Raw genomic sequence first — 18,155 nt, 5'->3', positions numbered from 1 at the left:
GTGCAGTCAGAAGGCAAGGCTCTGGGCCATGGATAATCCTCACAGTGTAGATGGAGCTATCCTGACGCTAATGAATGCGGTAAACTGTAAACTCAGCTCTGGACATGCTCCTCTTCGTTGTCTCCTGGTCTCCTTGTCTCCTGGGAGTAGACGCCTGATTAACTGGGTGGTTCCTGCTGAATGATTAGCATACCCCCAGGAGCTTTCATACAGAGTAGGGTTGGATTTGGGCCTCCTGATCTGGGCAAACGACCTCTAGTAGCCCTGTGACTCAGCAGTCACATGGTGCTTCTCTTATTACATTCCACAAAGTGCACGGAGGAGGATAGGAGAATGGTTTGGGCGACTCAGGGGTATTTTCCAGCCTTCGCTGTTGGAACCTGCGGATTCCATCTTGCCTGGATTAGCTATGACACACAGCTGTGACTGACTGCCCCGAGTGATGCGTGTGTTACCCACAGCTTCAGGTAGGAGTCAGCCTGACTCAGGCCTTGGCAGGCGCTGGGAGCTCTCTGCTCCTTTCTGTGCAGCGCTTGGCAATTGGGTGGCCGTGCCAGGAGAGATACACCATCTGAGAACATTAGCAGAGCTGTCACTCCTCATGGCTCCGTGTTGCTGGAAGATGGCGTCGTCACCCCTGATCAAAACCACCTGCCGCTCCTCCAGGAGGCATCTCAGGTGAAGGTGAGTCATGAAGAAGCTTCAGGTTTCAGCTGGTGAGGGATCACGCAGGCGTCATCTCACTGAGCTGAAGGAGACCCTGGGGCACCAGAATGCAAATCTTTCCAGACGCCAGCCTCCCTCTGGGGCATCTTGCCAGGCAGAGGCACCATGCTTACTTTAAACATGGGTGCAGAACCTGCTGTTCTATGAGACTGTTATTGGTGGTGATTATACCAATACAGCTCTAACAGTACCCGGTAGATCTTTGGTCTGGAAATGGGTGCCATAGCCATGAGGCCCTGTGACTGATTTGAGAAGTTCACTAAAGTTTATGTCCATCCAGTTTATGGCCAGAGCAGCCAGAGGGAGCACATGTGGTCATGTTCTTGTAGACTATTCTACTTATGCTTTGTTGGTGTGTAAGTGCTAAGGAGTACCTTCCTAGTGTCCTCAATGCCCCCTCAGAGAATGAAAACATGATTCCTTCTGGATGGGGGTTGGGGGTGGGAAAGGAAGGTCTTTGCTTTACTGAGTCACACTTGCTCTCTTGCCTTGGTTTCTCTGGTTGTGGCCTGGTTCTGACATGCTGGCTTGTCTTTGGTCAATTCTCTACAAGCAGACCTGTGGAATAATAAGAGATTTCACAAGGATTTGTTCAGAGAGGAATATTAGTAAAGGACTCAAAGAGGAGCAAAATGGACCAAGCAAAATCCAGTCAGAGATCCAGATCCACGATGCATGGGATACTGGGAGGCAGGGACCGCAGGCAGCATGTGTTTGCTCTCTGTGCAAGAAACTGGGCTCCCATTTATCCATGGAGTCAGGTAAGGCCCAGAGACTGGAGTTTCTGATCCCCTGCTTCAAGTGGGAGAGGGTGCCAGCAGCAGATGGATGGGCCTGTGTAGTTGTAACCAACCGTCTTATTAAATAAGAAACACAGAACCAATGTAAAAGAGAAAGCCAAGAGGTCAGAGCTCAGAGCTAAAATCTTACCCTTCCTCCTGCGAGCTCCTAGCTTCCCGAAAGAGACCTATTTCCTGTGTGTATGTCTTTTCATAGTCTTTTGTTCTGCCTTCTCATTGGTTGTAAACCCAAACACGTGACTACCTCGTCACTGTCTGTATGTACAGCCCCCCAGGTCTTAAAGGCGTGTGTCTCCAATGCTGGCTGTATCCCTGAACGCACAGAGATCTACCTAGCTCTTCTACCGAGTGCTGGGATTAAAGGCGTGTGCCACCACTGCCACACTCTTGTTATGGCTCTAATAGCTCTGACCCCTGGGCAACTTTATTATTAACATACAATCAAAATCACATTTCAGTACAATTAGAATACTACCACAGGCCTGTCTACATTCCCCATCTCTGCAGTAGATGGGTCTGACTGCATTTCACAACCCAAATCATTAGCATTACCTCAGATCTGTTGTGTCCAATGTCTTTTGCATGGTTGCCTTTGCTAAAGTCACACTTTTATCACAGGGCCACCATAACACCCAAAGGAAAGAGCCTAGCTGAACACATGGGGCCATCACAACATCAGAGCGGGCTTGGAAGCTCTCCCTGGGGGATCTCTTCCTGTATCTCGCTCTCTTTCTCTCCTCCTCTCTCCCTCCTCCTCCTCCTCTTCCTCTCCTCTCTCTCTCCTCTCTCTCTCCCTTCACTTCATTTTTTGGAACAAGGTTTCTCACTGCCCTCAAAGTTCACTGACTGACTAGGCTGGTTAGCCAGCAATCTTCTGGTATCATCCTCTCTGTGCCTCCCAGCAATGGGGTTATAGGTTTGTAACACCACACTTGGATTTTTATGTGAGTTAAGGTACTCCTGTCTATGCAGCAAGCACTTTATTCTCGGAGCCTTCCCCTAGCCCAACCAGCCAGCTTTTCTTAACAATGTCTGATGAGAACAGTCAGCTTCGTCCATGTGGTACAAGTGCCCAGAGATGATTCTGTAGAAGGCGTGAGTTCCAAACATGCAAACTATCTGTTGCTAAGATCAGTAGGTGACCCTCTAGAGCCACAGGGAGAGTAGAGCTCTGCAGACGCCCTGTTCAGTTGTCCCATGGCCAACTTGTGGTTGCTGTTTGTGTAGTACATGGAAGCTTCTGGGTGGTCTTCAGTTTCAACTTGATGCTTTCATTCTTTATCCTGTTTATGATCTCTTCACAGCTGTTTCTTGACTTGACTCCAACATGTTAAAGTTGAAATGTGAAGGCATGAGATGGGTTTGGGGACACAATTGCATGGTCCGCATGCCTTCTCAATAATAAATATATAACAACTAATTTATTACCTAGATCCACTTGCTGCTCCTATATTCAATTAGAGTTTGTTTGGCCAAAGAATAGAGGCCATGTGACTCTCAGGAGAGTGTATGAAGTCTGGGAGCCTGGGTAGGACATTTCTTTAGATAAGTTTCTACCACTTCAAAGCAAAATTGGAAAAGTTAGAATAAATAGAGATTTCTATACTGAAGTGACAATTGCCAGACATACGTTTTGAGGCAAGTTAGCTCTATGTTTGGTGTCAGCCAGTGAACTAATTATCAATGGCTGGGTGACAAATGAGTCCAAAGCTTAGTTAGTGACTTCCAGCTAACTAAATAGCTATTATGTTTGTCCTGGATTCAGAATTTGGCTAGGCTTGCCTGGGTCCCACAGACAGCTGTGGTCATCTGGAACTGTAATGCACAAAACAGTAGTCACCAGCCAAATGTAGAAATCATTAATTCACTGAAAAAGTTAATCCCTGTTCCTTAGCTGGAGCAGTCACATATTAAGTGCTTACTAGGTCCTTAAGAAAGAAAGCTGCCAAGCAAGCCAGTTAGAGGACATTTTCTCTATTGTACAGAATTCTACAGTGCACCCTTGATTCAGAGGCTTGGTGGAGCCAGAAAGCCCAGAATTCTCTCTGTCTATGTGTTTGTTTGGTGAAGCGCATCTCTTTTCAGCTACAGGTCTCTATAGGTTGTTCTGGTTTTGTTTCATGTAGACTGGCTTCAAAAACAGAAATGAGAAGATGAGCCCCAATACTCAAGATTATTTAGAACCTCTACTGGCCTTGATGTGTTTGTGCCTCATAGACAACCGGTTCATGGTACACAGGCTAGCAGTCACACAAGAGGAGCTGAACACATCGTGAAAGGCATGACTTAGTGGGGCCATCACAGTGTACCAGGCAGTAAGACTTGCACACTTTTCTGAGTAAGTTGTTGTATTTGCAGAGCACAGAATGGTTTTGAAGTGTTTTTTAGTTCATCTTCTATGCTGGCCTCACATCAGACAGCATCCCGAGATTATACCATCATACCATAATGGTAGTCTCATCAGCAACACCTTTTTGTTCCCCAGTTATAATCTGTGCTGGTGGTGGCCGTTCATCTGCTCAGAGATGGTCTTCCCTCTAGGATCCAGACACAGGCCAGCCCCTATTTAGCACATGCCATTATCTAGCGGTAGAGAAGTGACCCACACTGCGCATCATGACAAAGTCATCTTTTGACCATTCCCACTGTGGCCCGCTACCACAGAACAGGGAAGTTTCCTCATGATAGGAAACTTTCTAGAAATTATTCTCAGCCATCACCCTTGGTGTTTGTTAATTCCCAATCCAGTCAGAACTGCCTGCACTTTCTGGCAGTATCCAGTCTAGGACCAGCCCTGCTCCTTGGATCTTCTCTTACACCATCCAACCCAATTCCCTGATCATTTATTCTTATAGGTTTCTACTTTGCTGAGATGCATGTGTCTCCATGCTGTGTGCCCAACTTGCTTAACTGCAAGTGGACCCTTGAGGTCTTTTGTGTGAACATGAACACTTATCATATGTGTGTTCAATATAAACAATTTAAATGCTTGCTTGTGTGCTCCTGAGTGTATGTGTGAATGTGTCATGAGTGTGTGTGTGTATCTATATCTATATGTGCATGTTGGCTTCCTCAATTTTCAAGCTTTAATAATTTGCCATAAATATTAATGCCCATGAAAGGCCTCTGTGTTTTGAACAGAATTGTTCAATAGAACAAGTGGCCAGTTTCTTGAGTTTCCTGTTGTATAAGAGGCTGTAGCCAATTAATGATTCCTATCATGAGTGTATGTTATCCAGATGGTAGACATGGGAAATTAAGAGGAACATATAGCAAAGCAGAGCACCCCATGTATGGGACATGTGGACATGGATGGTGAGGCCTCTGGTCAGAGGTCTAAGTCTGAACATCATGAATGTCAGGGCCAGCAAAGAAAACCTGAGGTTCATGGAACAACAAGATTGCTCCTTGTTGGAAAGCTGGTGACCTGTTTAGCCCCTCTAGCCTCTGCCCAGTCCCACATAAGCACTTGGGGTTCAGTTCTGAGACACAGTATCCACCGGCACTAATCCACACTGCACAGGCCCATCTCACTTCAGTTAACATGTTTTCTTGCATTTCCAAGAAATGACTTAACATGAGCCTCCTAGGGTTTCAAAATAAGTTTGTTTATGAAAAACAAGATTTATGTAGAGGGGGCACACAAACCAATTTAATTCTTTCTCTCAGGAGGTTGGAGCCTTGACAAGTGTGAATTGCGAGACTGCAGGAAAGTTTCTCCCCTGTGGTCATCAGCATACAAACACAGAAGCCACCAGGGCCTGTTCCCACCATGCTGAAAGGGTGGACAAAGCTCTAGTCAGAGAAGAACTGAAGCAAGGACAGTGCCAGCTCTGCAGACACAAAGGTCACTGGGAAAGTGCACTTCCCTAAATGAATAAGTCCTGACAAAATGACTTGCTAAGACATAGCAGAATACCCTCATATCTTCTTGCTTGGGCCAGCTTCTTGGTAATGAATTCAGGTCCGCATTAACGACATCATCTAAGGTGCCCACCTGCAGTGCACACCAGAGCCTTGTGTTGGGGAAAGGATTTGGTATAGCAGTGGGAGGTGATGGGAAGAGTTTCCAAGAGAAGTGATTTGAAGAGTAGTTGGAAAGGCACAGGGTACAATGGTTCTACACCCTCAAGACTTAATGGTAAGATGCAAGGAAACAATGATCACAAGACAAAGTGGGAAGCAAGAGAAAAGTTGCTTTCTGATGTCAGGGTTCGCAGCATCATGTCTTACTTAGTGCCCATGATGGGTAATCTTCATTGTCATCTTGACCGGATATAGAATGAGCAGTAGATAAACCTCTGGGAATGTCTATGATGATGTTTCCAGAGAGGTTGAGTTGAAATTGAAAGGGATGTCTTGAATGTGGAAAGTGCCCTTCCGTGGGCTGAGGTCCTAGACTGGAAATGGTTGCCTCATTTTCCTTTCACCATGTCTGTTCCACCATGATAGACTATGCCCTCAGGCTCTGAGCTAGCAGAAACTCTTCTTTCTAGAAATTGCTTCTATGGAGGATTTTGTCATAGTAATGCTAAAAGTAACTAATATAATATCTAATAGTGTGTAATGACTTATGCTTCTTTTTGTTCAGAATGATGAATACCTGGTCATTCTCACTCAATTCTTCCCCAAGTTACTTTACAGATTCTGTAGGAAAGCATAACCCTAGAGATTTTCTTGGATAACTCTTCTTTATATATGAGAATTATTTATTTGGGATCATAGGTTTTAAGATGTTTTGTTCCATTATGGCAGGGAGTGTAGTGGACAGTAGCTTGCTTCATGGTATTCAGAAAATACCAAGAGGAGGAGGAGGAGAAGGAGGAGGAGGAGAAGGAGGAGAGGAGAGAGAGAGAGAGAGAGAGAGAGAGAGAGAGAGGAGAGAGAGAGAGAGAGAGAGGAGAGAGAAGAGGAGAGAGAGGAGGAGTAGAGAGGAGAGTAGAGGAGAGAGGGAGAGAGGAAGAGAGAGGAGCGAGAGAGAGAGGGAGAGAGAGGGTGAGAGAGGGGAGAGAGAGGGGAGAGGAGAAGGGGAGAGAGAGGGGAGGGGAGAGAGGATGCTGAGCAAGCAATGAGAGAGAGAGAGAGAGATCAGAGATGAGAGAAGTGAGAGAGAGAGAGAAAGCACGAGACAGAGGGATAGAGGACTCTGCTAATTAGATCTTCTTCATTATTTATTCCAAGAATCACCTGACTTACTGGACTAGTTGCTCGGGCAGGTCTTCCATCAAAATATACGGAGCACGCAGTCGTCTATCCTTATGAAGTAATCTCATATAGTTTGAGTTTCAGGACAATACGCTTACATGTACTTAGATGTGTTCTTTTATTATAAATTTCTGAACGCACTATCCAATACCTCCAAGGTCCAAGTTTACGCGAATCAAAATTAATAATTTACATACATTTCTAGAGGTAACCTGTTTAGCTCTTCTGTTGCTTTATTGCACATCTCAAAGGCCTGTGGTAGAGGATCTGTAATATTGGGGAAATATTATCTTGGATCCTAGGATTCTAGTGGGTCCTCATTCAACGCATCGAGTACCCCTATCATACTTTGTGTTTATCTCTGTAGGTGTATACACGTCATTGTATTAGTTCACATCGATCAAGTCTTCTTATTCTCTTGGGCAATTGCACTGTGTGACTAAGACTGATAGTATACATCTGCGAATACTCTGCTGATCTTCCCGTATCTTATTTTGCTAAGATTCATGCTTTCCAACTTTATAGAGCACTTCCAGTGGTCCATGAGAATACACCAGGAGGTGTTAGCTACAACTCAGAGCTGAAGACGTGCCTATGGAGTAGATTCCGAGAAGTCTATGAAAGGGATCTTTAAAACACTCTAACAATTTCAATATAATAAATGATTATAGATTTCATATCATAAAAGACTGTGTATTTGTTATCTCTTTTTTTTCCCCATGGGTCAGGATTCCATGGCCATGATTTGACTGGGTCCTCGGCATTTGCAAGGTCACAATCAAAATTATCTACTGGCTACATCCATCTCAGGAGCTTGATCTTTTTCCATATTCAAATTGTTGTCAGAACTTATTTCCATGTGGTGTAGATAGGAGGTCCTGATTTTCTTTTTGGCTATTAGCTTTTAGAGACTACCTGAAATTTCTTTTTATGTGTTTCTGAGGGAAATGACAGCCATCTCAAAGCCTTGAAATTTACTTCTTAAAATTCAGTGAGGATAGTCTTCCTTCTGCCTACAAAGACATATATCTATAGTGGGTGGGATAGTGCCCTTCTTCAGGATTCATGTCTACCCAGAACCTAACAGGACTACCATATCTGCAGCTGCAATTAGCTAAGAAGGCATACTGAGGTTGGGTAGGCCCTAATACAATGAATGGCAATCTTACCAGGGCAGAACAGAATACATCTGGTTATAATGATCCACGCCTGTGTTCCTAGCTCTAGTAGTCTGACAAAGGAGGATCACAAGTTCAAGGCCATCATAAGCAACTAAGTGAGAAAATGAAAACTGGGATGTGTCTCAGTGGAAAGTTGTTTGCTTGGTGTACAAAGGACCTGCATCTTATCTCAGTATACTGAGGAAGAAAGCAGATAACAGCACCAAGTCAAAGGAGTAGTTATATCCAAAATATATGAAGAACTCAAAAAGTGGATATCAAGAAAACATATTTAACAATTTAAAAACATGGTGTACAGATCTAAACAATCTCAAGGTGACCTGTGCATGACAAGAGGGATGGGGAAATTGAGGTTCTTTGTATTTGGATAACACACTTCTGAGGAGTGGGAGTGCCCAGGTTTAAATACAGTTCTCTCTCTCTAAATCCAAGCCTCCTGTTTTCCCCATGTGTCTGGATCATTAGAGTTCTTTGTTTCTTGATGTCCCAAAGGTCTGTGTTGCCACCTGTTCACTGTGATAGACCCAGAAATGGCTGCAAAGATTCTTCTTGCTGTATTCATATCATTAACCTCATGTTGCTGCAGCTCTTACCACTGTGAAGCAGCCTCTCTTTCCCACCTCTGGGGAGGGGTGGCTGGCACACCCCTGACTGTAAAAAAGTAACTTTGTACAGGCTGCGCATGCCCAGCTACAGATGGAAGAACCGTAGATGAGCTCAATACTGCATATCATGCCCCAAATAATAAGGAAACAGAACATCATTTTGTCATTAAATTTTAGAATATTTCTTTTGGTATCGCTAAATAGCATCATCACAAAAATTTCTTTATAAGAATAAAATTATATTTAGGAGATGTCTTAGAAATTATGGGTCTTTCTCCCATCTCAGTTATTTCTTTTCTTCCATCTCTCCTCATGAAGATGGATATACTTTAAACTATTACTATTTCATGGATGGAGAGATAGTCAGTGGCTGAGATTGCATACTTCTCTTGAACCATGTTGAGGAAGTAATCTGTACTTGTATCCAGACACGTCACAGATTATTTCCTAGGCTCCTCTTAATACCTTCTGGGCAGGTTTTCTATCCCTATTCTTCAGGGTAAGTGAAACCTGGAACTGTAGCTCTGAGAACTCTTTCATTTAATCCCTTTTTAAACATGGTACAGAAGTGTGCCCAGCAAACATCCAGTTTATGATGAGAGTCGCAAAAGACTCTAAACTCATGGTGTGGTATGACTTAGTGCTCTGTTGCCCCTCAAGGACCCTGATGATAGGTTCAGTGTCCTTTGGACAATGATGAGGATCAGCCATCTTTGACTCACACAAATGTCCAGTGCAAACAGAATGAAATTTTAGGCTGAAATTGGGAGTCTAAACACTTCATAATCTCTGCATCTTGACCAGTTGTGGGTTTCTGAGTTATTCACTGTCTCTTGAAGCTTCTTTGGTGAGGTTGGGAGATGAACTAATCGACGGGATAATGACACGTCATTGGGAATTGACTTAATACCATATCTCATTAGCAGAGTGACAGGTTAGGTCCCCTCCAGGGCCTATCAGTTCTCTCACTGTGAGAACCATCCTCAGTATCCTGGATTTATTCTTCTTTATGCACAAGATTTTCAAGTCTGCTTATTTTGCCTCTCCCTTTTGCTGAGTCTTGTGGGTTTTTTTTTTAAATTAAAAATGAACACATACACACATTGTCTGAATCAGAAATTATATTTCAAATGTTAAATATACAGGTCTGAACTACACACTTAGCCAAAAGGCATCTAGGAGAAAAAGTGTCCCAGCTCTGTCACACCAGGTCTTGTTTGAAAAGTTTCTCATACTTGTCAACACCAGACTATCATACAGCAAGGGAAAACAGAAATTTATGTATTCACACAATTAGCCTGAAAAATCACCTATATAAGGTTCATTCTAAGGATTACTCTATATGATTCCATTTATTGGAAGACAAGTGGTGATGACTGACAGGTTTGTCACAAGAAGTCCTGATCTGCCTGAAGTGAGCTGCTTGCTTCTAACTTGCCTATATGTCTGCCTATGAGCAGAAACCTACATGTACTTTTCCATCTCGAACTGTTTGATCAAACTCTTTCCCCTTTGGCCTTCAATGTTCAAGGGATCTGCCTTGTCCTGTTCTTACTTTATTTAGTTGCCTACATATGGTCCTCCTTTGGATTAAGCAGGGACCACTTCATTTGTGGTGAAGTTGGTCCCATTGACAAACTATTTTTATTACTCAAAATTCATCATTTATTCACCTTAATTCTTTCATGGTATGATGGGGGACCAACATTGAGTTCTCCCCTAGGCTTATAGCCAGCTCTACCCACTAGACCTATGGATGGATGCCATGGTCATCTCACTCTGTCTTGATTGCACTGTTTACATCTCACATTTCTCAGAAACCAGTGCAAACCTTGAGAAACAGAAAATATCAAATTATGTGCTCAAAATTAAGGACCAGTCAAATTTTAGTTTTGTGCACTTATTTAAATGTATGACACTTGTAGGTTTTAATACCATGCTTCTATATATTTGCAACAATTTTAATTGAGTTTTTATAATATTAAGGCCCCTACTCCCTTAAGGCCACTTTACTATCACTTATCTGCCCATCTACCCCATTTTCATCAAATTCACCCATAAAGCCTCAACAGTAGCCTGGGTATAATGATGGGCGGGGGATGAGCAACCATCCTGGACCATTGATGGTGTTGTGGTGCACAGTGTGTGCTCATGTTCATGTGCACAAGTATGTATGTGTATGAGTGTTCTCATGGGGGCAGGAGCTTGTTCTTGTGTTCATGAATCCAGGTGCATGTGAGTACATATGTGTAAATGTATGCATGTGTATTCAATGTGCACACATGCATTCATGTGTGTGTATATGTGTACATATACCCACACTCCTACCAGTCCCAAGTGATGTATTTCACTTATGTGTCATCTCCCCCCACCAAATTATTTAGCCTTTTCCATGGAAGGAGTGAAACTGGCATAATTCATGTCTGCTGGAGACTCACTTAGTACAAATGGGGTGCTATGGAATAATCCTTTTGTACACTGTGTGAATATATGTTACCATGATTGGTTTAATAAACAAGATGACTGGCCAACAGTTGAACAGGATGAATTTAGGTGGGAGAGCCAAACTGAGAGTGATGGTATGAGGAAGGGTAGAGTTGGAGAAGTTGCCATCCAGGCACAGGGAGAAACAAGATGGACATGCTATATGGAGAAAAGGTACTAAGCTATGTGGCAAAGCATAGATAAGAAATATGGGTTAATTTAAATGTAAGAGTTAGCTAGCAACAAGCCTGAGCTATTGGCTTGGCATTTATAAGTAATATTAAGTCTTCAAATCAGTTATTTGGAAAGCAGCTGCTGGTCATTTGGGAGCAGGTGGTTGGGACAGGAAAACTCCACCTACAGTGGGAGGTATGATCATGCTGATTACATTTAAAATGAGGCTGTCACAATTTCAGCTGCACTGTTAACAAGAAGACAGACGTTTTAAATTTATAGGAAGCAGTATAGGAGAGCCACTGAGGAAGGCAGTGCTGGCAGATCACACTGTCCTTGGCCTGCAGCCTGTTCTTTGCTTGACTGTCTGCCCCTGCCTAGCTCTTCTCCTCTCAGAATGTGCCATACCTGTCATGAAAGGCCTTCAATTGGCTCCCCTTTGCTTCTGCGGTGAGATCCTGACTTGCTCCTTAGATCTGTTCCATCTGTTCTCCTTCCCATAGAATCTGCAAAATATTCTAGAAGTAGCCCCAGAGCTTGCAGTTTCTTGGGGCCACTGTCTGAATGTTCCTAGTTCTGGTAATTTTCATGCTTTTTTTTCATTCCAGAAAGTCCTGTCTATCATCTGTGACCATCATTCCCTGACTCTCCCTCAGGATGCTATTTCTAGACCCTTTTAAACTTTGTGGTAGAGCCCTCATCTTGCTTTTATTGGAGTCATTAATGCACACATCTGTTTGTCCTAGCAGACAGAATCCCAAGATGCTACTTATTTTAAACCCTGGCTTTCACATCATCCCACCCAGCTAACACTAAAGCCATCATGAGACACCCACAGGGACAGCTGTGCTTCTCATCACTGTTTTCACAAGTGTTCTCCCAGACATTGCATGCATGCTAATTTCACCCTCTTTTCACTTGTTGGCCCAGATGGCAAGGGACACTGAAGAGAGGTAGGTCTGTGTTTCTTGATATCCAGGTTCCTAGCCCACATTGCTGTTCTGAATTATCCCCAAGCAGGGAGCCATCCATGGAGGTATGAAGATGGGGCCATTTAGCCCAGGGCACCAGCTTCTGTCTGCCTATTTGGTTCTTCATTTCCAAAACCTTAGAGAATAATTATCTGGAATGTTCCAAGGAAATCAGGGATTAGAAGCAGCATCCAGCATGAGTTTTAACTCAGGGCAGTAAGACACCAATATTAACCCCCATGAGAATAAATAATTTTACAAGTCTATAAAGAAGAAGCCTGTTCACTATTTGAACACCATGGCTTGGTTTGGATTAGTGATGTGGAAATACCAAATTCCATCTCAATTTTCTAAGAACTACCTTTATGTATGTCAATGGACTTTGACATTTTTTACTTGTGGCTCCTCTTTAATATTAAAACCAAGATCACACACTCTTAGATAAATGTTAAACCCCTTTACAGGCATCATATCTGAGATCCATTATTGTGTATATCTATGTATCTATCTATGTATGTATCTATGTATGTATCTATGTATGTATATGTATGTATCTATCTATGTATCTGTGTATCTATCTATGTATCTATCTATCTATTATTTTTCAAGACAGGTTTTCTCTGTGTAAAAGCCCTGGCTGTCCTGGAACTCACTCTGCAGACCAGGCTGACCTTGAATTCATAGAGATTCACCTGCCTCTGCTTCCTGAGTGCTGGGCTTAAAGGTTTGTGCCACCATGCCCAGCTGAGCTCCATGATCTTAAATAACCATAATCATCTGCCGCAGGTAACACCATTTTTAAGATAGAGAAATGCATACACATGTGTAGCCTGTTTTGCTTAAACCTCCACATAGTGTCCACAATGCCTTTCTTTGCCAAAGTTGTAGCTACTTCTTCTCAGCAGTCCCACCATTTCTTTCCTTGTGGGGGCCTCACACTGGGCAGTTCTTTCCCCCTCAGGAAATAGAACAGTCTGCCAAGTGTATTTATTTAGTCTGCTTCTCTCATGTGTCAGAGCTGGGACTTTCCCCTTTCCTTCTGGGAGCTCAGGCTCCGTGGTTCAGGGCAGGGGACTGGGTGGCCTGTTGTCTGACATTCAGCAGAGCCCACTGCCTGACTTTACCTCAGGTACAATCCTTTCCCTGTACAGCCTTCTGGGTAAAACCCCATGTAGCTATGTGGGATTAAACATGATTCCTGCATGTCCTAAAATAAGAACACTGATTTTTGAGCTGGTAAGTGGACTCAGTGTGGTATGGATGCCCATTGGGAACCTGCTCAGAATGAGGAGGAAACAGGGAATCAACTATTTTCGAGTTGGAACACCACACTGTCACATGCTACATGTGTTCAAATACAGTTTTCAGTTTGTTGGATTATTTGGCAAGATGGAGCTAGTCTCAGTATTCCTTGGATTTGGCATAATATCCAGCCTTGGGGAGCTGACCATCCTTCACTTCAGGCCTGACACTTGGCCAGGACCATCGTGCAGTTTTGCTCTACATGGCTAGTGCCTACTCCTGAGGCTCCTGAGGACCTGCCAGGGCACTCCCAATATTGCCTTGCTTTGAATTTGCATGTATTCAAAAGCATTCTACCCCAACTTTCATGTGAATTCAGCAAGTGAACATTTGCTTCCATGTAGCAATGTTTCTCTTTTCAGAAAGAGCATGCCAGGCCTGGTGGCATAGGCCTGTAATCCCACCACTAGGAAGAACAAGGAAATGGACAGTTCAAGGCCAGCCTGAGGTGCTTAGAGTGCTCCTGTTTCAAAAAGCTTAAGACCTACCCACCAACCAAACAACCTACTAACCAACCTATCAGTCAACCAACCAACCAACCAACCAACCAACCAACCAGCCAACCAAGGAAGGGAGAGATGGAATTTGAGAGACAGCAACAGCTGCTACTAGAGATCTTCATGCTGAGCAGCAAACTCAAGGTAAGTGCTCAGGTGTGCACCCGCTCTTTGCTCTGACAGAGCTTTGGCCTAGTCACTTGGAAATCTCTCCAAATATTCAATATCTTTGAAATCCACCCTCAGGTGTCACTTCAAGAGAAAGGCACACAGTCTGTCAGCCAGCACTCACACTCTCCTTCCTCCAGTTCTTCCAGGAACTTGAGTCTCTACTGTTTAGCATTTGTGGTATCATCTGCCTTTCACTCCTTCATTCTAGCCATGATGTCCCCTGCTAGACAAGTTCAAAGAAGAATCAGGCCTTTTCTTTGCTTTTGGATTGTTGATTGATTCCCATTGTCCTGAATAGTACAGGGCATGTAGGAAGTAACAAAAAACCATCTGTTGAGTTAGGGCTTTTATCTCTATTGAACACTTCTGTGTTTGTTTTGATTGACATGCTTGGTTGGTTGATATCGCAGGTCTTTCTTTTTGGACTTTCTTTGGACCACCAGCCCCCCTGCAATAATGACATGGAGACTTATTATTAATTATGAAAGCCTGGTCCTAGCTTAGGCTTGTTCCCAACCAGCCCTTAAAACTTAAATTAACTCTTTTATAGTAATCTACATTCTGCCATGTGGCTCATTACCTCTCCTCCATTTTGTATATCTGACTCCCTCCATGTCTGGCTGGCTTGATCTTCACACCTCAGAATCATCCCAAGTTTCTCTCTCCCTGGAAGACCCAACTAGTCTTTCCTGCCTACCTATTGGCCATTCAACTCTTTATTAAACCAATCAGAAGCATCTTAGGCAGAGACACATCTTCACAATGTACAAAAAGATTATCCCACAACATTTCCCTCTTTTTTCTAAATAAAAAGGAAAGGATTTAACTCTAACAGAGTAAAACTATATACAATAAGAACAAGTATCAGGTAAGAATTACATTCACAATGTCCATTTCATTTTTATTTGGCAAATTCAGAGACAATACTCTACTATCTATCCTATCCTGGTGAGTCCAAAGTTTTGTACCTAAATCACTTTCTATCATAACTTGCATTAACAACTTAAAAATATCTTTTTAGACCTTAAAACATTTTCTTAGATAAACAACTTCTTTTATGTCTCTCAACCTTTATAAAAATTACATCTCTTCTGAAAGTTTCTTTTCTGAATTTGGTAACCTAGCCTTACTTTTTACCTCTTGGGTTTCCAGGCAGAAAAAATTAAAAAGAAGAAAAGCACAGTCTTTGTGACCCTGCATGTTGCGCATAGCTCCTCCCTAGAAGAAGTAGATCACTTAGATTGGAAGCCAAATGAGATGTTCTTTTACCAGTCTGTCTAGTACAGTGTTGAGCTGTTGTGCTAGGTAGATAATATATATTTAATCAGTGAAGCTTACGTAGTGACATAATTTATACTAATTCTGAAACTGGATAATTTCTTCTTGAAATCAGCCATTTTCCATGGTCTCTTCCTGCCACTGCTTTCATTTTAGCATCATATTCAAGACTTCAATGCAGTAAGTAATGCATATGTTGACTTTTCAGGAAAGGGCTCTCTGAGCTGACAACGTGTTTGCGAGAGCGGCTTTTTCACTGGCAGCAGATTGAGAAGATCTGTGTCTGTGGAGAGGACTCTAGCTGTACTTTACAGTGGATTTTCTTCCTTTACAGCCCTGCTAGAACCACACAGGAATCTCCTTGTGGTTACTGGATATAAAGCTCATGAGTGGGGCCTGTGCCCTGCCTCTTTCCCCTCCATATTAGTCCACACTCAGCTTCTAGTACACCATCAAAACACTGGAATTGTTTTCAATTCCAGCAGCTTTCAGGGCTGTTGTCCTCTGCTCTACATGAGGGATATTGATCTCTCTGGGTATTCCTGTCTTCCTATTTGGAGTCTCTCTCTCTCTCTCTATCCCCCCCATGTGTGTGTGTGTATGTGTGTGTGTTTGCACATCAGTATGTATGCAATCTCCTTCTGACTCCAGACAAGCCCAAGGAAAGTCACTGATGTTCAATTTCTGTGGATGACTCTTACTATAAGAACTACTCTTCAAGTGTGTCATGTGTTGAACATTGAACACCTGCATTCATTTTTAAGTATTTGCCTTATTTGCCTTCTACAAACCTTTAGAATTTTATTTTTAAAATTTTTTTTTTTCAACTTGGCAAATATTAGAATTTTAAAAGTGAACTTGATCATAGAATTCTTGACATCTAACAATGATGCACACTTTCAGTCTTTACTTATTCACGTATTCTACTTCTGGGAATTGAACTCAGGCTACACACAAGCTTTACCCATGATCTTCACTCTCAGACACGAGCATGGTTTTACCCAGATCTCAGCATTTAGTTTCAATGAGACAACATATAAGACAGAACAATAGGTTTATATAAAAATTACTTTAATGTTAATTTTCAAGTACCCCATGGGTACTGTGGTAACCCCTTCCATCCCAAGAAATGCTTTTACCTCTTCTCTTCAGCTTGCTCTTAAATTCTAGGCTTCTCCATGGCCTTTCTTTTGTGCCTCACCAAAACTTTGGATCATAGTTCTTAGACTGGCTTCAGCACTGATATCTAAACTCCATGAAGACCAATTAACCTTACGGTGTTTGGTGGATCCTGACTGCAAGATCTCTGGGATCTCTCAGGTGTTCCACTATGCACTGCTTTGGGCCCTTTGTGAGTTCCTCTTCAGTCCTCCATTTTCATACTCTGGATTTGCTTCTGTGTGACTGTAGCTGGTAGATGAGTCATGAGTACCCAACCCCCACCCAAGTCCAAAAGGAGGCTTTATTTTTCTGTCATATGTACCCTTTGGAGTTCATCATAGTGGTGATAAATGTCCATTGACTTAGACCCTTCTTAATTTCTCATGTTCTGAATAGAATAAAAAAATCCCTTAAAATTCTTTTATCTGTATAGTTTCATTCTTATTTCAGGAAATGACATGATTCATAATATTTATGATTCATAATATTTATGATTATGCTGAAATGCTATATCCAAGTGACTTCATAAATATAAAAGTGCTTTATGAAATTAAGTAAGCATTCAAATAGCTCTTGGTTGAATATGAGGTCTGGAGTTCATGCCTGGCCCTGTAAAGATGGTCAGAACCTATGGCTAAGGATATCACAGACCCTATTGATGTTGGTCATGTTGCCAAACTGTCTTTTAAGGCTTTATGTTTATACCGTATGTTTGAGCTTCCTCAACCTTGGTCAGAGAAGCTTCCTACTGCATAGGAAAGTGGTTAATGCAGAGACTCAATAAGTGACCATGAGTGCTCAGCTATAGGTGAAATATCTGTATTAATTCTCCCCACTGCAGACTCAGGAAACATCATGGAAAAGGATGCAGATAACATCAGAGCTGGAAGATAGACAGAGCTGTTGCACACATGAACTCATGACTACACAAGACCTATACAAAATCAAACAATTTGAAACTTCCATCATGGTGGGTGGAAGGGATCCACAGACCCTTCCTATAGCTGAGGAGCTACAGGCAGTTGATGGCTATTGGGGGAAGGTAGAGTGACTTTTCTTTAGGAATGTGCACACTGGTATGGTCCCCACACCTTAGTCAATGACCTCACTCCCACATGCATAAAAGAAGCATGAATTAGACTTAGTGGATTATTTAAGAAAATATAAAGGGCCAGAGAGATGGCCCACTGGTTAAGAGTGCTTATTTTTCTTGTAGAGTACTAGAGTTCAAATCCCAGCACCCATGGCAGGCAGCTCACACCCACTTACTTAACACCAGCTTAAGGGGATCCAGTTCCCTGTTCTGGCCTCTGTGGGCATCCTAGGCATCCATACACTCATATACATAAAATAAAATGAAATAAAATAAAATAAATATTCTTTAAAAAGACATGAAGTTGGTATATGTGTTGAAAGGGGGTTGGGAGAGCTGGAGGGAGGGACTGGGAGTGGATATGACCATTATACATTGTGTGGAATTTTTGAAGAGAGAAAGAAACACTATATAAACCTGAAAAAATGTTATGCCATCCTGAAATGTATTAGTAAATTGTTTTAGTTTTATAAAGAGAAGGAAAATGCACATTTAAAATAAAACTGT

At 42.5% G+C, this 18,155-nt stretch overlaps 1 long non-coding RNA gene across 1 annotated transcript; it reads left to right on the top strand.

The window, feature by feature from the left end:
- Positions 1-290: 290 nt before the first annotated feature.
- Positions 291-17,884, top strand: LOC119088639. Its single transcript, XR_005092322.1, has 3 exons — positions 291-684; positions 13,811-14,089; positions 17,397-17,884. It is a non-coding gene; the product is annotated as an uncharacterized LOC119088639 (long non-coding RNA).
- Positions 17,885-18,155: the final 271 nt, after the last annotated feature.

The sequence above is a fragment of the Peromyscus leucopus genome, chromosome 10, assembly GCF_004664715.2.
Source record: "Peromyscus leucopus breed LL Stock chromosome 10, UCI_PerLeu_2.1, whole genome shotgun sequence".
Classification (NCBI taxonomy): Eukaryota; Metazoa; Chordata; class Mammalia; order Rodentia; family Cricetidae; genus Peromyscus; species Peromyscus leucopus.
The sequence above is the reverse complement of the archived record's forward strand: the minus strand, read 5'-3'. Positions and strand labels throughout refer to the sequence as shown.